Source organism: Papio anubis, chromosome 8 (genome assembly GCF_008728515.1).
Source record: "Papio anubis isolate 15944 chromosome 8, Panubis1.0, whole genome shotgun sequence".
Lineage (NCBI taxonomy): Eukaryota > Metazoa > Chordata > Mammalia > Primates > Cercopithecidae > Papio > Papio anubis.
Window position 1 is genome coordinate 123,084,819 of NC_044983.1, and position 24,986 is coordinate 123,109,804.

The 24,986-nt window shown below is 42.3% G+C and overlaps 1 long non-coding RNA gene across 1 annotated transcript; it reads right to left on the minus strand.

The window, feature by feature from the left end:
- Positions 1–263: 263 nt before the first annotated feature.
- LOC108587369 lies at positions 264–12,323 on the minus strand. The gene is made up of 3 exons (XR_001905887.3): positions 12,028–12,323; positions 3,898–4,098; positions 264–2,824 (listed from the first exon to the last, which is right to left on the minus strand). It is a non-coding gene; the product is annotated as an uncharacterized LOC108587369 (long non-coding RNA).
- Positions 12,324–24,986: the final 12,663 nt, after the last annotated feature.

The following is a 24,986-nucleotide window of genomic DNA, read 5'->3' on the forward strand; positions in this document are numbered from 1 at the left end:
TGCCTGAGTTCAGGAGTTCGAGACCAGTCTGGGCAACAGAGTGAAGCCCTGTCTCTACTAAAAAAAAAAAATTAGCAGGATATGGTGGCATGAGCCTGTAGTCCCAGCTACTCAGGAGGTTGAGGTGGGAGGATCACTTGAGTCCAAGAGGTTGAGGCCGCAGTGAGCCATGATCACACTTCAGCCTGGGCAACAAAATGACACCCTGTCTCAAAACACACAGAGAGAAAAGAAGTAGAAGAAAGGAAAGGAAATAAGGAGGGAGGAAGAGGGAAAGGAAGAATGAAAGGAAAAAAAGGAAAGTTGTCACTAAGGTAAATAGTAGCATAATAATCAATAATTTGTTGAGAATCAACTACATTTCAGAACCTTTACAGTCATTCATTATATCATTTAACCTTCACTATAATCCTATAAAATCCATATTAGGATTCATTCCTCCATCTGACAGGTAAGGGCGCCCAAATGTTACATGACAGCCCATCATTCTCTAGCTACTAGGAAGCAAGGTCCCAGCCTTTCTGACTCTCTCCAGAGAGAGAAAGGAGTTACACCTTCACATTGACCAGGGCATTTAAAATCTGTACATCTGTGCCCAAGAGGTCCATAAAGTTAGTTGAGTCCAATAAATTTCTGAATAGACTTCCTCCTATAGTTGATTGGGATTTTTTGGGGGGGAGTTGTTTGTTTGTTTGATTTTTTTTTAGTGAGATGGGGTCTCACTGTGATGCTCAGGCTGCTCTTAAACTCCTGGGCTCAAGCAAACCTCCCACCTCAGCCTCCCAAAGTGCTGAGATTACAGGTGTGAGCCACCATGTCCGGCCTTCTAGTTGACTGTTGATTCCTTAAATGCTTTTTCTCCCACCTTAAAAGGATGACAGATTCGTTAAGCTATGAGACACTATCTGCTCATTAACGTGTGCTAAATTGCCATGCAATTTCTATAGAATTAAATTACACCTTAATGAATAAGCAAATAATTCGTCAAGACTAATGTTACTCTCTTGAATGCCAAAGTTAAGACTTGGACTATTTACTTATCAAATGTTGATTTAAAGAAAACTCACAATGAAATAATAAATAAATCATCAACTCAAAAGTTTAATTTGGTATTCCGGCTCAATCAGGAAAATGTGCATAGCACCAGGTACCCTCCTTGGTTTCCAAATAAGGTAGCAGTCAGAAATACGAGCCCATTCATTTTCATACAGCTGTACAATTACCTGCTAAGGCTGTGTAGCTAAAATACACACACACACACACCCCCCTCACTCATACACACACAAAGCCAAGCACCACAGCACCTACGCTACTTGATAGGAACCATATTCAAATGCAATAGAAATATTCAAAGCAAATTTGCTATTTTGTAGAATCTGCCTGACCCTGAGCACCCCTGTAGATCGAGATAAGAAATAGGATCATCTTCCTGCTCTAGAGTTCTCAAAGTGTGGTCCCTGAACCAGCAGCAATAGCATCACCTGGGAACTTGTTAGAAATGCAAATCTCAGGTCACTCCCCTCCCACTCCACCCCCAGACCTGCTGACTCACAAACTCTGGGGGTGGATGATTCTTCTAAGTGATGCTAATACAGCTACAGTTTGAACCACTACTGTGTATGTATAAAATACCAAAGGAGCTAGGGATTTTCCCCCAGATAGACCCAAGTATGAATTCTAGTGGCTAAATACCAGTTGTATTACCTAGGCTGGTTATTTCACTTCTCTGAGCCACACTTTTATCTTCTTTTTCTAAAGAAAATAAAGAGATGAATGATACCACCTTCATAACATTGCGGGTGAGGCCACTGAGATGACCCAAGTGATGCCAGCAGAGCGAACACAGACCTCTGTGGATCCGGCGGCATCCCCTCTCCCTTCTAAGTTCCCATTCGAAGGGCTTATTTCCAAGAATCCCCTTCCCATGTGGTTCCCAGCAGAGTCTGCCAATGAAAGGACTTGGCTAGACCCAGAAAGCACAGAGGAGGTGGGGTCAATAGCCTTGGAGGTAGTTGCAGCCAGGCCTGTGTGGTTCGTGCAGCTTCCCACGTGGTTCCTGAGAACCACCAGCTTTCCCACCATAGTCTAAGAACATTAGGTTGGCATTTCCACACATTCTTGAGCAGTAGAGCTCATCAGAACTTCTGTTATGGCACTTCAGGATAAGTACAGCCATGATAGAGATCCAAATGTCTTTTATAGTCCTAAGTCCTTTGAATAAAGCCCTTACTCCCTGGAATCTATAGTGTACCTTCTGCTCTCCAACCAAACCCTGAGATACATATCTAATTTCCATCCTTACCCAGGAATACCTTATTTCTATAATAAGCAGTAAAACCTACTTTCTCCAGACTCGAGGGAAAGTCCTGGGATCAAAGAAAGACTTTCCTTTCTTTAAAGACTTTCTTTAAAGACTTTCCTTCAAAGAATCATGCAGGTTCACTGTCACATTACACTCATATATCCATAACCTATTTTTGTATTTTAAATGACTGCTTACAGATTTCCTGCAATTTTGAGTGTGATTTTGCTTCGTTGCAAGCCACCTGCCCCCATGGAAACCAATCATCATTATTTATGCAAATCAATGGAGAAATATGATTCAATTAACAGAAACTTGCTTAACAGTCATCATGCATTGGCTTGTTTTTTATTTGACTTTTAATGTTTTTATAATGTCACATAAGCCGTTTTTCTCCCCTCTTCCAGAAAATGACTAAATGTAAAAGACAAAATAATAATGAAACCTCAAATAGGTAAAGCATTTACAGCACTTCAAAGCCTCCTGATAGTTTATCTCTGGTCAACAGATATTCTCAGACTCCTGCAGAGAAAGAGAACGAGATACAGAGAGGTCACACAGGTTGTTAGAGAAGAGCAGTAACTAGTACTGTAGTTCCCCGAAGGCTCTAACAAATCCCAGGTCCTTGTTGCATGAAAATAAGTCTGTGATTGGATACTAAATAAATTATCTAGTCCTCAGTAATAAATTCCTTATTAGCAGAATTAGGTCACAGCTACAAAAGTGGTTCTCTCTCTCTCTCTGTCTCTCTGTCTGCTAAAAAAAGACTTTTTGGAATTTTACCCATGAAAATCTGAATGGGAATTTGAGTTCTTTGGCTAAAAGGTTTTTCTGAGAACATGGGCAGCTTTCCAGACTTCTGTTTTATAATGAATATTCCTACTATTTTTGACTTCTCAGTGTTCCAAGGCCATGGCTACCCAATTTGGCTGTCATAAGAATGTTGTTACACTAAATCTGTTAAGCTCTGCAACGCAGAAGATTTCCTGAAACCAATTCATAGAGATGGTATCATTGAGGATATGGAGGAGGAACATATCCTAAGACATTGGTCCCATTGATTTTCAAGTTGGGTAAGAAAATATAACTGGCGGTGAAAATGAAAGTTGAGGCATATTCTAAAATGAAATCTTAGAACAAGAAAGAAAAATAAAAAATGAAAATAAGTGGCAAAGATATCCATATAAATCTCTCATACTAAATTTTTAAAATCTCTCACACTGAGTTGAGTGTATAAACAGGATGAATGCTACCCAGACAACTGTAACTTTTGTCTCCTAGGGTTAGATGGTCCCTCCAGGCAGCCTGCTTCATCAGGATCTAACATGACCCTTCAAATTGTCTCTCAGAGATGACCAGCCATGTCTGGTCCATGGGAAGCATGGAAATGGAGAGACAGGATGCTTGAAGATTTATTTGAAAAGAGCTGTTCCCTACCTAAAGGAAGGCTTGCTTTCTAATACTGTGTGTGTTATCCTTTGCTGCATAACATATCATCCTAAAGCTCAGTGACTCAAAACAACCATAATGATCTGTAATTTCTCATGGTTCTATGCCTGCGGAATTCAGGAGCAACTTGGCTGGTCAGTTCCTACCTGGGTTTTCACAAGGTTGCAATCAAATGTCCTCCAGGACTGCTGTTATATGAAGGCTTGATGTGGGCTGGAAGATCCACTCAAAGGTGGATTATTCACATAGATGGCAGAGTGAATACTGGCTTTCGACAAGTTCTTCTCTGCAATGTCCTCTCCGTGGGGTTACTTGAGTGTCCTGTAGGGATGGTAGCTGGCTTCCTCCTGAGTAAGCAAATCAGGGAAACAAAGCCAAAATGCTACAATACCTTTTATGACCTACCCTCAGAAGTAACGCCTTGTTATTTCTGCCATATTCTATTGGTCACATAGGTCAGGGCTAAATTTTTATAGGAGGTCATAAAAATCAAGAGGCAAGGATCACTGCGGACCTTTAGGAGGTCTGGCTAGCACAAATACTGATGCAGTCTGGGCACAGTAGCTCACATCTGTAATGCCAGCATTTTGGAAGGCTGAGGCAGGAGGATAACTTGAGCCCAGGAGCTCGGGACCAGCCTGAACAGCATAGTGCAGCCCCCACCTCTAAAATAATAACAATAATAATAACTCATGCATTGCATATGACTTACACTGAGAAATCTAGAAAAGGCTGGCCAATGCAGTAGTGTCAACAGAGTGCTGGGCAAAGGATGCGGCATTTCATGGGCCAGATGTGGAGCTCTCTGGGAGAGACCTGATGTGGAGTTACCTAATTGGAAACATGGGTATAAAGGACCAGGGGTTAGATTCATGAAAATGAAGCCTGTACAGCTACACAGGGTCCTCTACTCAGTAGGACCCCACACTTGAGTGTAATGCACTGACATTGTCTTCTTGAAATTCTGAATACTTTTTGAACAAGGATCCTGACATTTTCATTTTGCACTGGGCCTCACAAATTATGTAGCCATTCCTGCCTCAGCAGCCAAAGGTGAAAATAATGACCCATGGAAATAAAGAGGTGATTGCTCTGTCAGGAAACCATGGATGTCAGTTCCCCAGGGATAGGGTTTCCTAATGAACTCATAAAAGCATCTGTAAGAAAGTAAGTTCTAAACTGCTGCAAAAACTAAACAGATATCTAATTGCTAGATTTCTCCAATAGCCTGAGTTCCTCCAAAAAGCAGAGCTTAAGACCAGGGTTTGCATGCAGGTAGTTTGTTTTGGGAAATGACCACTAAAATAAAAAATGGGAGTTAGAAAGAGTAAAAGGGGAGGAGAAAGAGCTGGTACAAGGTTGCGTCATTGAACTCATTGCTTGTGGGCAACTGGGGCTCAATCTCACCAGAGGGCTTCCTAAGGAGCTTTGTAGGATACTCTGCAAGATTGACCTTCTAAGACAAAGAAAGAGGAATCATTTGTCCTCCAATTGCCACCCTGATGGCCAAACATTGCTCTGTGGGTTTATAATGCTCTCATGCATGCATCAGAAAGGCTGAGTGGATTCCTTTGGGATGCTGCAGGGTGGAAGCAAAGAAGCCCTAGAGCAGAAAGCAAAGAATATGCTATGTTTCCAAGCGAATCCCATTACAGCTGGTCGCTGAAGCAAGAGATGGAGTGAAAAAGTGGATGCTAGGGGCTCCCATGGCACTACAATCTCCATGCCAAAGTCAGCCAAGCAATAACTTTCTTGCTGCTCTACGCACTCCTTCCCTGAACTCCATCCCTGGGGAGATGCGGGAGGGGAAAACTAGCAAAGATAGAAGAAACTATCTCTAGCCCTTCCCCAGTTGAGGCTTCCCTCTTGAGCTAGCAGAAGGCAAAAGCCTCAACTGTAATCAATTTGGAATTACACGGGAACAGGTAGTTTAATTCCTCCATTTGAGACATTGCTTTACGATAAAGTGAAAAGAGCCTAGGAAAGTCCTGGGGCCTGCCTGAGTTTTCTTCTAGGGCCATGGGGATTAACAAGCCCCCAGAGTGTACTTAAAAGGGGTTGGATGGTGTAAGCTGGAGAAAGCTACTTTGTGATTATCTCCTCCAAGCTTGTTCATCCTAATCGAAGACATTGGAAATATCTAGAATGCACTTGATAAGACAAGAAGACAATGTTAAGGGGGCGAGGGGGAAGGTGTTGTTAGTTGAATTCCTTTCATGACACAAAAATGGAAGCCAGAACTCACGTCCATTTCACATTTCTTTGCTTTTTGAGATGGTGTTCATTCTGCCTGAAATATCCTGCTCCACTATCCAGTTCACCTCCCCTATCATTTGTCCCCTCCTGAGACAGGGAGGGTTTTGTTATTATCATTATATAGTATTATCATGTGTATAGTCTGCCTTATATGAGAAATATTTATGGAGGCTTTTTTAAAAATAGAGCAAAAATGACACAAATTAAAAGGCATGGAAAATGAAAGAAAAAAAAAAAAAACCAAGTGCAGGAAATTACAACAGAGTATAGAGCGAGACCCTGTCTGTTGCTCTACACATACCTTAAGTTACTGACAGGTGCTAGGGGTACAATTTTGGCTCTCAACTCTCTATTTTGTACCAGCAGCTGATACAAAAAAAGGGAACCTGATCCAGTCTCAGTCAGCAACCATAAGGCAAAACTGCACCACTTCTCAGGAAAAGTAGAGCTACTTCTGATTCTGAAGTCAGGTGGACAATTGCCTCTAGGGTTCTCCTAAAGAGGCACACAATGAACAAAGGCTGGGCTCCATGGCTCACGCCTACAATCCCAGCACTTTGGGAGGCCGAGGTGGGAGGATCACGAGGTGAGGGGATGGAGACCATCCTGGCTAACATGGTGAAACCCCGTCTTTACTAAACATACAAAAAATTAGCCTGGTGTGGTGGCGGGTGCCTGTAGTCCCAGCTACTGAGGAAGCAGGAGAATGGCGTGAACCCGGGAGGCGACAGAGCTTGCAGTGAGCGGAGATCACACCACTGCACTCCAGTCTGGGTGACAGAGTGAAACTCTGTCTTTAAAAAAAAAAAAAAAATTGAACAACATGCTCCACAATATCTTTTCTATTTATTTATTTATTTTTATTATTTTATTTATTTTTATTTCTTGAGACAGAGTCTCATTCTGTCGCACAGACTGGAGTGTAGTGGTGCGATCTTGGCTCACTGTAACCTCTGCCTGCAGAGTTCAAGCAATTCTTGTGCCTAAGCCTCTCAAGTAGCAGGGATTACCATGTGCCACCATGCCCAGCTAATTTTGGTGTTTTTAGTAGAGACAGATTCCTGGCCTTAAGTGATCCACCCGCCTCAGCCTCCCAAAGCGTTGGGATTATAGGCATGAGCCACCTGGCCTGTCTAACATCTTTTCTACAGGCAATTCTTTTTTTTTTTTTTTTTTTTCTGAGACAGAGTCTCGCTCTTGCCCAGGCTGGAATGCAGTGGCGCGATCTTGGCTCACTGCAACCTCCACCTCCGAGTTCAAGCAGCTCTCCTGCCTCAGCCTCCCAAGTAGCTGGGACTGCAGGCACCCACCACCGTGACCGACTAATTTTTGTATTTTTAGTTGAGACGCAGTTTCACCATATTGGCCAGGTTGGTCTCAAACTCCTGACCTTGTGATCTGCCCACCTCAGTCTCCCAAAGTGCTGGGATTACAGGAGTGAACCACCGCACCTGGCCCAAGCACTTCTTATAATGTCCCTCAATCTGTGACACAGAAATGACAAACAGGAGAGAATCACAAGACCGAGGCTGACTGCAGACACCTTCGGGCCACCATGCACTATAGCTTTAACCCCCTTCATTGCACTCACCATTTCTCGTTGCAGTCATTTCTGCATGCATGTGTCTCACTTTATTTTTTATTATTTATTTAATTTTTGAGACAGGGTGTCACTCTGTAGCCAAGTCTGGAGTGCAGTGGTGCAATCACGGCTCACTGCAACCTCAACTTCCCAGGCTTAAATGATCCTCCCACCTCAGCCTCCTGAATACCTGGGAACATAGGTGTGTGTCACAATGCCCCACTAATTTTTTTAAATCATTTTTTATAGATACAGTGTCTTGAGGGTTAAAAGCCAGGTCTTGTTTATGTCTGTGCCACCACTGCCAAACATTTGACTTGGTATATATACAGCAAGATATTTTCTGCATAAATGAGAGAATTACAGAGTAATGCTTTTAATTAATGCGAGGCAACATAGAAAGCAGGAGACAAATAATCAGATGCCATTTCGTCTGCAGCTCTTGAGAAACTAAATCATGCACAAATGAGATCAGCCAGCCTCTAGGCTGCAAGAAGCAAGGTGGGATGGAATACTCTCAGCTTCCAGTCAACCTCTGAGTGAAAGTATTGAAATGTATTGTACAGAGATCACAGTTTACAAAGTGTCTCAAAACTTGTCATCAGTGTCCATGTTGGTTACTTATTTCTCATAGCCATATCTGCACAGCATGTGCTCCATGTTGACCAGGCTGGTCTCGAACTCCTGACCTCAGCTTCCCCAAGTGCTGGGATTACAGGCGTGAGCCACTGCACCAGGCCCCATCTCTTTTGAGAATTCATCTTAGAATTTCAGCCATCTCTGAATTTCACTTCGATGGGTCTCTTTGGTTGGAGGACCAGCATGGTAAGTCTTGATGTGAATTTTGACTTAGAAGTGTAGTAGATAGTGTTCTTTTTTAGTTTTGTTTTGTTTTTGAGACAGGGTCTCACTCTGTTGGCCAAGCTGGAGTGCAGTGGTGTGATCACAGCTCCCTGCAGCCTTAACCTCCTAGGCTCAAGCAATCCTGCCACCTCAGCCTCCTGAGTAAAAAACTAGCATGTGCCACCGTGCCTGGCTAATTTTTTTTTTTTTTGAGACAGAGTCTTACTCCGCCTCCAGAGGTCAAGCGATTCTCGTGCCTAAGCCTCTCAAGTAGCTGGGATTACCATGTGCCACCGCACCCAGCTAATTTTGGTACTTGGTATGTTTAGTAGAGACAGACTCCTAGCCTCAAGTGATCCACCCGCCTTAGCCTCCCAAAGTGCTGGGATTACAGGCGTGTGCCACCTTGCCTGGCTAACATCTTTTTCTACAGGAAATTTTTTTTTTTTTTTTTTTTTTTTTTTTTAGATAGAGTCTTGCTGTGTCGCCCAGGCTGGAGTACAGTGGCACGATCTCGGCTCACTGCAACCTCCACCTCCCAGGTTCAAGCAATTCTCCTGCCTCAGCCTCCCGAGTAGCTGGGACTACAGGCTCCCACCACCATGCGTGGCTAATTTTTGTATTTTTAGTCGAGATGGGGTTTCACCATATTGGCCAGGCTGGTCTCAAACTCCTGACCTTGTGATCTGCCCATCTTGGTCTCCCAAAGTGCTAGGATTATAGGCATGAGCCACCACACCTGGCCAAATTTTAAATTTTGTAGACACACGGTCTTACTGTGTTGCCCTGACTGGTCTCAAACTCCAGGCCACCCAAAGTACTGCGATTACAGGTGTGAGCCACCAATCTCAGCCTTTTTTTTTTCTTTTACAAAATAAAATACACTAAGATTTGAAGAAACCTTACTCATCTTTAAAAAGATTGAATGGCAATGAATCACTTTTCTGCAAAGGCTGGAGTTAAGAGAACCCTTGGTTGATGGCTTTGTTAATTTTTTTTTATTATTATTATTATTTAAGATTCAGGTTCACACCTGTAATCCCAGCACTTTGGGAGGCCAAGGTAGGCAGAGCACCTGAGATCAGGAGTTTGAGACCAGCCTGGCCAACATGGCAAAACTCCATCCTTACTAAAAATACAAAAATTAGCCAGGCGTGGTGGTGCACACCTGTAGTCCCAGCAACTCAGGAGGCTGAGGCAGGAGAATCACTTGAACCCTGGGAGGGGAAGGTTGAAGTGAACCAAGATTGTGCCACCGCATTCCAGCCTGGGTGACAGAGCAAGACTCTGTCTCAAAACAACAAACGAACGAAAAATAAACAAAGTGCACGTTTGATCAAGAGTTCAATTCACGATAATCAAGCAGCTCCTAACACAGCTCTCTAGTCACATTTTCAGATTTAGCTTTTGGGGGGGGAAAAAAAGTCTCTATTTCCCTGTAGCTCTATGGGATAAACCTTCCATACCTCTCTTGGGTTATTATATTTGAAGGATTCCTGAGATACGGAATGAAAGAACTACAAAAAGCTATAATGATCGCTCATATCTGATTTTAATTAGAGAAGAAAACAAATCCCTTGCTCTCCTGCCTCAGCTGGGACGGGATTCTTTTCCACAATGCCTCCATGGTTTTTCTTTCCTTGCCTTGAGTGCAAAGGCGATGTGCATTTTTCAGAAGGAAAGATGGCAAACATGCCCATCTCAACACAAATACATTTTATTAAGTATATATACTCTGCAGAACCCCCCCCCCCCACATACACACACATACACACACACACAAAATCTAAATGTGCTTTTTAAAAAGGCTGGGCTGGTTTAAAATGTCCTCAGAACCAAAGCAACATACCCCTTTCAGAGTGCTGGAGAAAAGGCTGTTGAACAAGCTCTCATGGCTCAACAGTAGAGATCTGAACAACATATCTGACTCTTAACATAATTTGAGAAGAGAGGCCTCCCTCTCAACCTGTATTTTTGGCTCACTCAAAAAAAAAGTGCTCCTGTCAGCCTTTAATTTCTCTGCCTGGGTCTCTAGTCTGAGGACAGCGTCCTTTTGGAAGGCTTCGGCAATTTCTGTGGAGCCATGTTTAAACTGCGCGAGTGGAAAACCAACTCCCTTTAATAAAAGTGGCATTGTTTTGCAGTCAGGTAATTCCAAGTGGGCTCGCTGGTTACTTTCCATGGGAATAGTCTTTGAGGAAGAAAGGGCCTTTGTTGAGTTTTGTTTTGTTTTGAGAACAGTCAATTGGTTCTTTCTACTCTTCCTTCTGGGGCGCCAATCTTTCCAAGGATAACCACAAAGTGCAAGCAAAAATAATGAAAAAGGAAAGAAAGAAAGAAAATCTGTATGCAAACCCAGGCTGTCATTATCTGGGGTTGTTTTCGGCGGTTCTTGTCTTCTGATTCCTACCTGGCACACAGATCACTCCTGCTCATTACTATCTATCATGTACACGCCTTGCTCGTACATATGGAGGACCGGGGAGGAAAAGCATTGCTGTAAATTTCCTCCTTCTCAAGGAATCCTGCTCCCTGAGTTTCTACTTAAGTGACTTCTCACCTTCAGACTCACTGAGGTTGTTCTTGTTTGGCTTCAGATAAGTGGCTGAGATTTTAATTGTTCTAAATTGGTCGGTTTATCAGGGTAACTCTTTCAGTTTTCTTCAAGACAAATGATTAGGTCCTTCAGTCTTTATCAGTATATTAAGTATGTTCTTCAGGTGTGGACTTAACTTTGCCCTCTACTCCCAGCAACCGTTTCCTTTCATAACTTGGGTGTAGTTTAAACACACACACACACACACACACACACACACACACACACTCTCTCTCTCTCTCTCTCTCTCTCTCTCTCTTACTCAGAGTTATTTTGGAAAGTGTGTTCTTTATCAGTGACACTATACCAACCTCAAAAGAGTCAAGGATTCCTTAAAAAGGAGAAGATTTTCTATATTAAGTCTGAATTGAGAAAGGGGGAAAGAAAGGAATAAAACAGAGAGTGATAGCAAAAATTAGGAGGTCTCAATGGATTGGAAAGGTAGCAATAAAGGACATTAGGTGTGCACAATGGCTGGGTTCTCTGTATTTTCTCATTTCATCCTTAGGACAACTTAGAGAGATAAGAAACCATATTTTCTCTTTTTAACAGATGAAGAAATTGAAGTGGAAAAAGATAAGAAGCTTGCCGAAAGGCAATGAATGGTAGAATATCTCAATAAGCCAAACTATTTTCAACTTTTTACTGATGAAGTAACTCAGGTTCAGAGATGTAAAGCAATTTGCTCAAGGTTAACCAGCAAATCAGTAGAAGAGCTATGATTCAAGCCAAGTGTGTTGCTCCAAAGTAATTTCAAGGCAAAACCTGAAAAGCAGGAACTGGAAGATGAATGAATATATACTATGAGATGATCTTGTCCTAGTTTAAATAAATCTCAGCCAGCAGCCATCCAAAGAATCTGCTGGAGGAGAAGTGCAGGCTTTTATTGCTCAAGATAGGCTAAGCTATGCTGCAATAATAAATAAAGCCTGAAATTTCAGTGGCTTATAAAAAAAAAGAGAAGAAAGAAAGAAAAAAAAACATTTGATTCTTACTCACACAAGTCCACTGCTGGTCAAGCAACTCTGCAGTGCAGCTTTCTTTGGTACTTCCAGTATTCAGACTTCTTTCATCCTGTGGTTCCATCATCCCAATAGAACAATTCTATGGTCACCCCAAAGAAGAAAAGAAAAAAAGAGGAGGCACAATGCTCTTTATAACCTTGGCTGTGAAGTAACATGCATCATTGCCCTCACAGCCCATGGCCAGAACCAATCACTGGTGCCAGTCTTCCTGCAAGGGAAGTCAGGAGACATAGGCAACCCCTTGGGTATTTGGTGGGTGGTAAGTACAACTGTGAGACACTCCCCAACTTTCCTTGGCCTCATTTTTTTTTTTTTTTTTTTTTTTTTGAGACAGAGTCTCACTGTGTCACCCAGGCTAGAGTGCTGTGGCATGGTCTCGTCTCACTGCAACCTCCACCTCCCAGGTTCAAGCTATTCTTGTGCCTCAGCCTCCTAAATAGCTGGGACTACAGGTGTATACCACCATGCCCGGTTAATTTTTGTATTTTTAGTAGAGATGGGATTTCATCACATTGGCCAGACTGGTCTCAAACTCCTGGCCTCAAGTGATCTGCCCACCTTAGCCTCCCAAAGTGCTGGGATTACAGGCATGAGCCACCATACCCGGCCTCCTTGGCCTCATTCTTGAATTTTTAATGTCTCTAAAAAAATGAACACCATTGAACCTTAGTATAGGCCTTTTGGGAGTAGCAACAGGTAAAAGCAATTGCAAAATGCTTTCTTCAACAAAGTAGTAACACCTGAAATTTGAGTCATGATGGGGATCTTTAGAATCTCTGGCTACTCCTGAAAAATCTGGAGGTTACCGCTGCAGCCCTCATATGATGGTTTCCAAAAAAATGCAGGAGATCCTCCCACCTCCACATTTAAGAAAAACTGAGAACACCCACCTTTTCGACTGGTTTATGATGGGTTATCTTCAGAACAAAAGAAATATTCTAATTTCAGAGACTTTCAAACAAACTGAGTGTTTAACACATAGGCCTTTTGATTCCCACAGGAGGAACCATCACATAAGCTTATGTTGTTACATGAAATATGCCCAGGGTGGAATCTCATTAATAAGCCACTGAAGTTGAGCTTAGGCAGAGATGATCCATGAGCTGGATCCAAGGTAACATAGGAACTCAGATTCCTCAAGTGCAGCCTCAACTGCATTCATTTCATATGCCTGCACCACGTCAGGCTCTGATTAGGTAAAAGAGTATTAGTCAATGCATTTTGTTTTTTGCAAGTGACAGAAACCCAACTCCCACTGTCCTCAAACAAAATAGGAAACGTTTTGGCTCCTGTAACCAACCACTACCATATAGAGAAAGCTTGCTTGAGAATGAAACCAACCCAGAGGAAAGCAGGGCCAAGAGGAGAGGGCAGAGTTTTTAGGAGTTGATCCAACCCTTGATCCAACTGTACCTGAAGGAAACATGGAGTTGGGTAAGCAACAAATTTAAGGTTTTTAAAATGTGTTGTATAATATTTTGTTTGCTTAGGCTTATTAGATACTAGTTTCTATTGCATATAACTGACAGCCCCAGCCAATAAATATGCTGAGTAAAGTAAAGGACACAGTGAAGTTGTTCTACAAAAAAATGTCACTGACCTTGGTTTCTCTGTCTTTCCCAAGTCAGTGTTCATACATAGCTATGTATTACACTCCTACTAAATAACAAGCCCTGTTCTAGGTGCTTCAGATATAGAAATGAAGACACACAAAGACTCTGCCATTGTGGAGTTTATATTCCAGTAGGGGAAATGTAAAACAAATAAATAGATAGGATGTCTGGTCTTAGGTCAAATGGGGAAGTTTGGTGATTACTGCTTTAATTCCAGGGAAGTCTCAATTCAGAGGATATCAGCTGGCCTCATAATCTGACCCTAGAGAATGGTCAGTTTCTGGGTAAATGTCATCCCAACCTCTCATCTCCATAACTGAGATGGTACATTTCCTTTTGCCTTTCAAGTCTGACAGCCATTCCTTTTCATCAGCCAAGAGAACAATGGACAGATTGAAAAGAACCCCAAGCTAGAAGTATATGAACATAGATCATTGTCCCAGCTCTGTTACCAATAAGCAGCCCTTCCCCTGTCCCTGTTATATGATTTAATGAGAGAATGGGTTGGATGATACAACATTTGCTTTCAGTGACTCCAAGAGCAATGCCAGAAATTCTATTGTAGACATCTACCACAATTCCTGGTTCATGGTACATGCATGATATGTATTTACTAATTAGTTCTCAGCTGATTAGTTAACTGAGATGCATGGAGATTAGAACCCACCACCTCTACCACAAGAACATGGTTATCAGAGAAGACCAATGTTACATATTTATTTTTAAATTATTTGTTTCCTAGATTTATTGTGTATCTCCCTACAGGCAAGTTTCATGAGACTAGGGATTTTGTCTGGTTCATCTTTATGTCCCAGGGCCTATGTAGTGCTCACTAAAAGGGATGAATGAGTGAATGAATACCGTAAGAGTTTCCAGAGTGAGCCAGGGAAAGCTTATGAAGATGGGGCATTTGAGCAGGACATAGGAAGATTCTTAGAATTTAAAAAGCGGGCTGGGCATAGTGGCTCATGCCTGTAATCCCAGCACTTTGGGAGGCCAAGGTGGGTGGATCACCTGAGGTCAGGAGTTTGAGACCAGCCTGGCCAACATGATGAAACCCAGTCTCTACTAAAAATACAAAAATTAGCCAGGCTTGTTGGTGGGCAACAAGAGTGAAACTGTCTCAAAATAAAAAAAAAAAAAAAAAGCAAATTTTAATTTAGAACTTTGCTTTAGCACTGTCAATCTGAAAGCAGTATTACAATGGATTGTCAAAGCAAGAGACTAAAGTTGGGAAACAGTCCAAAAAAATAGGAAAAAATGAGATTTAGAAAGGCACGAACAGGAGGAATTATCGTAACAACCCACCCCAGCATGTAATCCCTTTGAAAAATAGTAACTTTACAATGGAATAATCTGGCAAACATTTCTCTAACCAAGTGTTCAAAGCTGATATCCGTCACCATTGATGTCAACTGGATATCATGTACCCCCTGATGTGATGAAAAGGGCACTTCACATCTGTAGAATTTTTTTCCCAAAAACCCAAAACCCTGGTCTAATTATGAAAAAAAACAAAAATCAGCCAAACGCAAATTGACGGATACTTTACAAAATACTTGACTAGTACTCCTCAAAACTGTCAAAGTCATGAAAGCAAGGAAGACTGAGAAACTGTTACAGATAAAAGGGAACTAATAAAACGTAACACTAAATGCATCGTTGTGTCGTGTATTGGATTCTGAAATAGTGAAAAGGGTATTAGCAAAAACTGGTAAAATTGAAAAAATTATCTGCAGCTTAATTAGTAGTAACATACAAATGCTAGTTTCTTAGTTGTCACAAACAATGTGATGATAAATTAGGAGTAATTGAAACCAGGTGATAGCTATATTATCTTTTCAACTTTCCCACAAATTTTAAATTATCCCTAAATTTTTTAAAGTAATGTTTTAAAATAACACACATTTATTTAGCTTACAATTGTACAGGTGGATAATTTCGACTGGGCTCCACTGAGTGGTTCTTCTAGTCTTGGCTGGGCTACGGTCAGCTCAACAAGGCAGTTCTGCCTCTAGAGACTGACTGGCTTTTGGCTGGAGCACCTTGGCTTTGATAGGCATGATCTCTTGTTCCCCCAAAATCTAGCCTGATTTGTTTCCACAGTGCCTGGGCAAATTTCCAAGAAAGAATAAGTGGAAGTGAACACAAGTGTACAAAGCTTCTTGAAGCCTAAGCTCAGAACTGGTACATCATCAACTCCATCTCATTTTTGTGTCCAAAGCAAGTCATAAGGCCAACCCAGATCCAGGGGAAGGAAACAGGTATCACCTTTTGACAGCACAGCTGCACAGGCATGTTGTAGGGCGCATGAATTTCTGCCATATCTACAGTCTTTTGTGTGGTATTTAGTTTCTTTCTCCTTGAATCTTACAGCAGTTCTGAATGGTCAAGAGCAGTTCAGTCAAACTGCTTCTTGTCATTTATTTGCAGCCACTGGCAGGGTAGAAACTTGAGGGTGCAGAGGTCTAGCATCAGTGATTCTCTCTTTTTTTTTTTTTTTTTCATCTGTGATTTTCATTAGGAATCTGGTATCTATGAAACAACAATGACTTACAAGCATCATTCTGAAACCCAGCTCCTCCATTTATTACCTCTGTAATCTTTGCCCATTTTTACCTGTTTGCACCTCAATTTCCTCTTTCATAAAGTGGAGATAAGAGTAACAATGTTATGGTGTTATGAGGATGAAATGTATATAAGGCCATACCTGGCAACCCCTCCCCTTGCCCAGCCTAGATTTGCCTGTAGGAAAAGAAAAACACTGTTGTGCAAATCTTGCCCAAGAAGTTTCTAGCTCAGTGAGACATCACAGCTCTGCTGGAAAGGTCAACTCAGAGCAGCTTCCGACCTCACCTGGCCTCCTGAAGGACTAGACCATCCTCAGAAGAGCCTGAATTGGATAACAGTTAACTAGGCACCAGCCTTCAAGCTTAACATCTTGTTTCCTTTCCTAAGACAGTCAGTTAGGAGGACATTACCATTTTAGCTGCATGGAGAACTAGCCCTGGAGAACTTAAGATCACAAAGCTATGGAGTAGGAGAACAGGGATTAGAATCGAGCTGTCGGACCCTCAAGCCCAAGCTGGTAACTACTGTGTATTCCCCTACTCCTTGCTATATTATCCTCTGCCACCCAGCCCCCACTTAATAACAGGCTGTATTCCAAAACACTGCATAGTTCTTGATGGGGACTTTGGTGCTCCAGGGACAAACTCTGAGCAGCATTTGGCCACTATGTGCTACATTAAAAACTCCAAATACCCTTCACCTTCCCCAGTGGAACTATTTCCAGCATTGTTATTCAAGCTCCCCTCTCCTAAAACTACAGTTATTTAGAAGCAAAACATTAGGGAGCAAGATAATGAGGCTTTGAAATTGCCAACATTACTCATCCCCAAAGCTCAAATGGAAGCATTCACAGCTTCCCTTCCTCTCCTGGTGACAACCAATGTCTCCAATTCACCACTGAGGAACTGGGAGAGGTGTGAAGATGCAAAATTCTACACTTTGAGAGCTGGAAGGGAGTTTAATGCAGCTAGTCCCAATGCACAGATGCTAAAATGAAGCCTGGAGAGAAAGGGATTTGTCCACAGAGCTAACCAGAAATGTGAGAAATCCAAAGGGTTTTTCTGTCCAGTATTGCATTTGATCCTGACAAGAACGCTGTGGAGCAGCAGAGCACATATATTTATTTTAGAGAAGACAGGCTGAGTTAGCCAATGTAGGGCATCCAGAGTGTCTGCAGCAACACTGAGACTGGAACCACCCTCCTACTCCTACTGCATCACACAAGACTTGTCTAGGCTGATTCCGATTTTTTTTTTTTTTTTTTTTTAATGAAGTCTGCTCTGTCACCCAGGCTGGAGTGCAGTGGCACAATCTTGGCTTACTGCATTCTCCACCTCCCGGGGTCAAGCAATTCTCCTGCCTCAGCCTCCCAAGTAGCTGAGACTACAGGTGCCCACCACCACACCCGGCTAATTTTTGTATTTTTTTAGTAGAGATGAGATTTCACCATGTTGGCCAAACTGGTTTCAAACTCCTGACCTCAGGCAATCCGCCCAATTTAGCCTCCCAATGTGCTGAGATTACAGGCATGAGCCGCCACACAAGGTCTGATTCTGATTCTTAACTGCGTATCTTCATGTAAGTCATGACTTCTCTAACCTCAGTTTTCTCATCTATAAAATTAGAATCAGGATGATTCTGAGTGCTGCGTGATTAAAATGAAATAATGATGCATCAAGCTCTAGGTGTAGAATTAGCATGTGGCACATGCTGCAAAAATGATAGCTGTTTATATGATAATTTTTGTACCGAAGCTGATGTTTTGTTTTGTTTTCTTTTCTTTTCTTTTCTTTTCGTTTTTATTTTGAGACAGGATCTCTTCCTGTCACCCAGGCTGGAGTGCAGTGGAAAGACCACGGCTCACTGCAACCTCCACCTCCCAGAGTCAAGCAATTCTCATGCCGCAGCCTCCCAAGTAGCTGGGACTACAGGCATGCACCACCACACCTGGCTAATTTTTGTATTTTTAGTAGAGACGGAGCTCTTCTATGTTGGCCAGGCTGGACTTGAACTCCTGGCCTCAAGCAATTAACCCACCCTAGCCTCCCAAGGTGCTGGGATTATAGGTGTGAGCCACCACACCCAGCCAAATTCAATATTTTTTAAAAATATTACTTAATAGGGTCAGGCATGTGGCTCAAGCCTGTAATCCCAGCACTTTGGGAAGTCAAGGCAGGAGGATCCCTTGGACCCAGGAGTTTGAGGCCAGCCTGGGCAATATAGTGAGACCCCATCTCTTAACAGAAAAAATTAGTCAGGTGTAGTAGCACAAGTCTGTAATCCTAGATACTAGGGAGGCTGAGATAGATGGGAGGATCACCTGAGTCTGGGACGTCGAGGCTGCAGTGAGCTGTGATCAGTCACTGCCCTCCAATATAGTGAGACAGAGTCTCACTCTGTCCCCCCAGGCTGGAGTGCAGTTGCACAATCTCAGCTCACTGCAGCCTCGACCTCCCTGGACTCAGGCGATCCTCCCAAACCTCAGCCTCCTGATTAGCTGGGCCTACAGGCATGTGCCATCATGCCTGGCTAATTTTTGTATTTTTCTGTACAGACAGGGTTTTGCCATGTTGGCCAGGCTGGTCTCGAACTCCTGGACTCGCAATATGCCTGCCTCGGCCTCCCAAAGTGCTGGGATTACAGGCATGAGCTACTACGCCTGACCATTTTTTTTTAATCACAGGAAAAATGATTCAAAGTGTCACTTCAGAGACATGAAATTTTGTTTGAGTTCTGGTGTAATATTTAGATGATTTATTCACAGAAGGTGATCTGCTAATTCAGGGACCTTGTTTTATGGCCCAAATTCTTTCCAGTTCATTCAACTCCGCTTTCGCAGAGACGGGGGTAAACATAGCTTTCTGACAAACGTCCTCATTTTGACTTTAAGTAGCAAAGAAGTGTTAGTGTTTTGGCTGTTTCCTTTTGTTCATCATAGACAGCTAAATGGCACATAGGCCATCTTGGCTCATACCTGTAATCCCAGCACTTTGGCAGTTTGAGGCGGGCAGATTGCTTGAGTCCAGAAGTTCAAGACTAGCTGGGGCAATATAGTGAGACCCTGTCTCTGCACATCTCTGTAGTCTCAGCTACTCAGAAGGCTGAGGTAGGAAGATCGCTTGAGCCTGGCAAGTTAAAGACAGCAGTGAGTCATGATCACACCACTGCACTCCAACCTGGGTGAGAGTGAGAGATCCTGCCTCAAAATAAATAAAAATGAAAGGCACATAATTTACAATCCGTGTCAAGAAGACCTTGCTTACTCTGTTTTCTCAAAGGACTTTGTGGCCATTCTCTTTCTCCTGAACAATCTGTATCATAGGTAAGTTATACAGTCCCATCCTTCCAAAATTCTTACCTTTAAACACATTTCATGACAAGAGGGTTTTGCAGCTAAAACCTTTACCCACAGAATTTTATCTAATCCATTAGTGGGACATCCAAGACATTTCCGCCAACTCAATAGTGCACAAGTAAAGCTAAGTGAACATTTGTTGAAAAAAAATTACTAAATATTAAGTTTACGTTGATTGAACATATATGTGCCAGGTACTATAAGCGCATTATATGCATTATCTTACTTATTCCTCCCAAGAATTCCATGAGGTAGGTACTGTTACTATCCCTGTTTTAAAGATAAAGGATGGAGGCTGAGAGAGTTTGAGTAGTACAGATTTATGGAGTAGGGACAAAAGCATTGGAACCTGATGTCCTCTCTTCTCTAACCACCGCACTGCCTAGTTCAGAAAGTACGAATCTGAGGAAGAACAAGTGAATGGACAGTTAATAGGAATGGCCTATTGATTTCTTCAGGCTCTTGCTCTCAAATGGCTAAGTGAGGGTCTCCTGACCTTCCCTGCCATCCATCTCTTCTGCTTACTTCAACTGCTTGATTTAGTTGACATCTTTCAGGAAGCCAAGGTTGGCTAATATCAACTTCAATGAAAATTTAGCTTTAGAGATGAACCAAAATGAACCACATTTTCCCAGTGATAATTCACTTAAGCTTGGCTTATGCTCTCCAGTTTCAAAATCTCCATCCTGTCCTCTTCACACTGCCTGAATTTGAATCCCTGTTCCACCATTTTTTTTTTTTTTTTTTTTTTTTTGAGATAGTGTCACTCTGACACCCAGGCTGGAGTGCAGTGGCATGACCTTGGTTCATTGCAACCTCTGCCTCCTGGGCTCAAGCGATTCTCTTGCCTCAGCCTCCCGAGTACCTGGAACTAAAGGCATGCACCACCACACCTGGCTAATTTTTGTATTTTTACTAGAGACTGGCTTTTGACACATCACCCAGGCTGGTCTTGAACTCCTGGCCTCAAGTGATCTGCCCACCTTGGTACCATTTATTCTTGAGTCCTAGGCAAACTCACTTTCCCACACTGCAGTTACCTCTTTTGTAAAATGTAAATAAAATGGGCACTCATCTGATTGGGTTGCTGTGGGGACTAAATGATGAACACATGTAAGTGCTTATTGGAGAGTCAAAGACTGAAAATCTCTCCATCCTTTCAGTATGTCTCTGGGACTGCATTAATAATCACACCTGGAGAGGCAGAGGTTGCAGTGAGCCAAGATTGTGCCACTGCACTCCACCCTGGGTGACAGGATTGAAACTTCGTCTTAAAATAATAATAATAACACTAATCTCACCCGGAGACAATGGCCAATATCTCAAGGCCCTTGATGAGTGAGAGAGTAGACCAAATCACCCTTCTGCTTTCCCCTGTCCATCCCCACCCCAGGTTTCATGTTGAGATTTTACAGAGAAAAAAAACTTAGTCCACTTGTAAAATAAACCAAATAAAGACTGGGCATAGTGGCTTATGCCTGTAATCCCAGCACTTTGGGAGGTCAAGGTGGGTGGATTACTTAAGCCCAAGAGTTCGAGACCAGCCTTGCCAACACAGTGAAAGCTCATCTCTACAAAAAATGCAAAAATGAGCCAGGTGTGGTGGTGTACACCTGTAGTCCCAGCTACTCAGGAGGCTGAAGTGGGAGGATCACCTGAGCCCAGGAGGTTGAGGCTGCGTGGAGCCGTGATCATGCCACTGCACTTCAGCCAGGTGACAGAGGTGAGGTCTTGTCTCAAGAAAAAAAATAAAAATAAAATAAATCCAATAAAATGTCTGAAAACTCCTAACCTCTCAGTGTTCTGTAAGGCTCCTTTCATTGCAACTGCCAGCATCTTCAGTTCTGTGTCTTTTGCATTGGGAGCCGTCTCTGCAGCTCTTCCCATCCACCCACAGCACTTTTTATTACACTGCCAGGTGTAGCCATCATTTACAGGGGAGCAGCCCTCTATTCTGATAAGGCATAAAAAATGAGCTACGGACTGATCGTCCAGCCATGTGTCCTTCTGCCTTATCTGCAAATCCCATTATCAGCAATTTTCTCAAGCCTGTTCAGGTCACTTCATTCTCTTATCCTCACCTACAAATGCTCCTATTCAGTCTTTCTTGGGCTCCTTTAGGAAAATGCACTAATAATGTACTATCTATTTTTTAATTGGCGTATCAATTAAGATATGCTTCTGTCATTTGTGCAATTATTAGATGCGTTTCCACTGTAAAAGAAAGGCAGACTACAGCAATGCTGCTTTTAAAAGGATAATAAGCAGTACTGACATGAGTCTGGTTAGTATAGCACACTCATATATTCCTAAGGCAGTGCAAATTACAACATCTCCTTTTTTCCTCAAGCTTTAGCAATATGAATCAAGGACTTTACGAACGCCTCTGACTCAATAATTCTGGATTCTACACTAAGGAAAGAATGCTAAATATTAAAAACAGCTTTATTCCCAAAGATGTTCATATCGGTGTTATTTACCATAGCAAATCAATGACACATTTCAAATTTTAAAAAGGAAATGATTAAATGAAGTATTTTATAATCACCTAATAGACTATTGTGCAGCCATTTAACATTTGCTTTCAATGATGCTGACAATTTTTGTAACACAATGTGAAATGGGAAAAAAGGCAGATACAAAGGAACATTTATAGCATGATTACAAATTTATAAAACAAAAACTTTCATTTAAAAGAAAGATAAGAAAATGTAAAGGCACAAAAATAAATGAATGTTATTATGGTAAATCCACAGGGCTGTGAGAAAGAATAAGGGTCCTAATTTAGACAGGAAGGTCAGGAACGTCTCTCTGAAAATGTAGAGGATAAACAAAAATCAGCCAAGGAAAAAATTCATCAAGGAAATAGCCAGGAAAGGCCAGGTGTGGTGGTTCACGCCCATAATCCCAGCACTCGGGCAGATCACCTGAGGCCAGGAGTTTGAGACCAGCCTGGCCAACATGGTGAAACCCCATCTCCACTAAAACTACAAAAATAGCTGGGTGTGGTGGTGCATGCCTGTAGTCCCAGCTACTCAGGAAGCTGAGGCAGGAGAATCGCTTGAACCCTGGGAGGTGGAGGCTGCAGGGAGCCAAGATCATGTCACTGCACTCCAGCCTTGGTGACAGATCGAGACTCCATCTCAAATAATAATAATAATAAAATTTAAAAAGAAATAGCCAGAAAAAAATTAAATAGAAAACTTAAATATAAAAATTAAATTTTTAAATTAACCAAGGAAATAATCAAGGAAAAAATAGCATGTACAAAGTTTCTGGGTCAGGAAAAACAGGATAAATAGGAATTACTGAGGTACTGACTATTAAGTGCTAACTATACATTGACAGTTGAGTCAGAACTAAAATGTCCTTGCATTGAATAGTATTCATTTTATTTGTTGACAAGAAAACTTGCAACTAAAAGTCTGAGCCTGGCATGTGATACGAAAGGGTAGTATCAATAGTACTTATCCCTAAGGCTGTCATGGAGTAAAGCCTTGCTAGACCTAAGCATTTACAATAGGCCTGGCAAATGGCCAATAAGCGCATAGAAAGTTGCTCAGTGTTGGCAGGGCATGGTAGCTCATGCCTGTAATCCCATCACTTTGGAAGGCTGAGGCAGGGCAGATTGCTTGAGCCCAGGAGTTCAATATCAGCTTAGGCAAGATGGTGAAACACTCGCTATGCAAAAAATACAACCATTAGCCATGCATGGTGGCATGTGGCTGTAGTCCCAGCTGTCCCAGCTACTCAGGAGGCTGGGATGGGAGTATCAATTGTGCTCTCAAGTTCGAGGCTGCAGTGAGCTGTGACTGTGCCACTGCACTCCAACCTGGGTGACAGAAAAGACCCTGTTTCAAAAAAATAAAAAAGAAAGGTAAGTCAAAAAGTACAGTAAGATACCACTTCACACCCACTGATATGACTATAATGAAAAAGAGAGAAAGATAACAAGTATTGATAAGGATGTGGAGAAACTGAAACTTCATATACTGTTGGCAGGAATATAAAATGGTGCTGGCCGGGCACAGTGGCTCACTCTTCTAATCCCATCACTTTGGGAGGCCAAGGATCACCTGAGGTCAGGAGTTCGAGACCAGCCTTGTCATGGTGAAACCCCATCTCTACTAAAAATACAAAAAATTAGCTAGACGTGGTGGCAGACACCTGTAATCCCAGCTACTAGGGACGCTGAGGCAGGAGAATCGCTTGAGGCAGAGGTTGCAGTGAGTCTAGATTGTGCCATTGCACTCCAGCCTGGGCAACAAAAGCAAAATTCCATCTCAAAAAATAACAATTAATTAATTAAATGGTGCAGCCACTTTGAAAAACAGTTCAGCAGTTCCTCATATGGTGAGAATAGAATTACTATATGAAGGCTGGGTATGGTGGTTTATGCCTGTAATCCCAGCACTTTGGAAGGCCGAGGCGGGTGGATTGCTTGAGCTCAGGATTCCAAGACCAGCCTGGGCAACATGGTGAAACCCTGCCTCTACCAAAAATACCGAAAATTAGCTGGACGTGGTGGCATGCACCTATGGTCTCAGCTACACGGGAGGCTGAGGTGGGAGGACTGCCTGAGCCCAGGAGGCAAAGGTTGCAGTGAGTGGAGACTGTTCCACTGTACCACTGCACTCTAGCCTGTGCAACAGATGGAGACCCCATCTCAGAAAAAAAAAAGCAAAACTATATGATCCAGCATTTCCATCCATCAATAGATAGATAGATCCAAGATAAAAGAACACATATATTCCCACAAACATTTGTACAGAAATGGTCATAGCAGTATTATTCACAACCCCCCAAAAGTAGAAACAACCCAAATGTCCATTAATGGATGAGTGGATAAATAAAATGTGATGTATCCATACAGTGGAATATTATTTATCAATAAAAGCAAGTGAAGTATTGATAATGCTATACCATTATCATCCATAATCACCAAAGTTCATTATGGATGAACTTTGAAGTGATTATGCCACATTGAAGCAGCCAGGACAAAGGACCACACATTGTATGATTCCATTAATATGAAATGGCCAAAATAAGCAAACTCATAAAGACAGAAAGTAAGTTGATGTTCGCCAAGGGCTGAGTATGTTGTGGGAAATGGGGAATAACTGCTAATAGGTACAGGGTTTCTTTGGAGGGAAATTAAAATGTTTTAAAATTAATTGTGGCCAGGCACCACAGCTCACACCCTCAATCCCAGCTACTCTGGAGGCTGAGGTGGGAGGATGGCTTGAGCCCAGGAGTTCAAGACCAGCGTAGGCAACATAGTGAGACCCTGTCTCTAAAAGGTTTTCTAAAATGAGCCAGGTGCATACGCCTGCAGTTCCAGATTCTCAGAAGTCAGAAGTGGGGAGGATCACTCGAGCCCAGGAGTTTGAAACC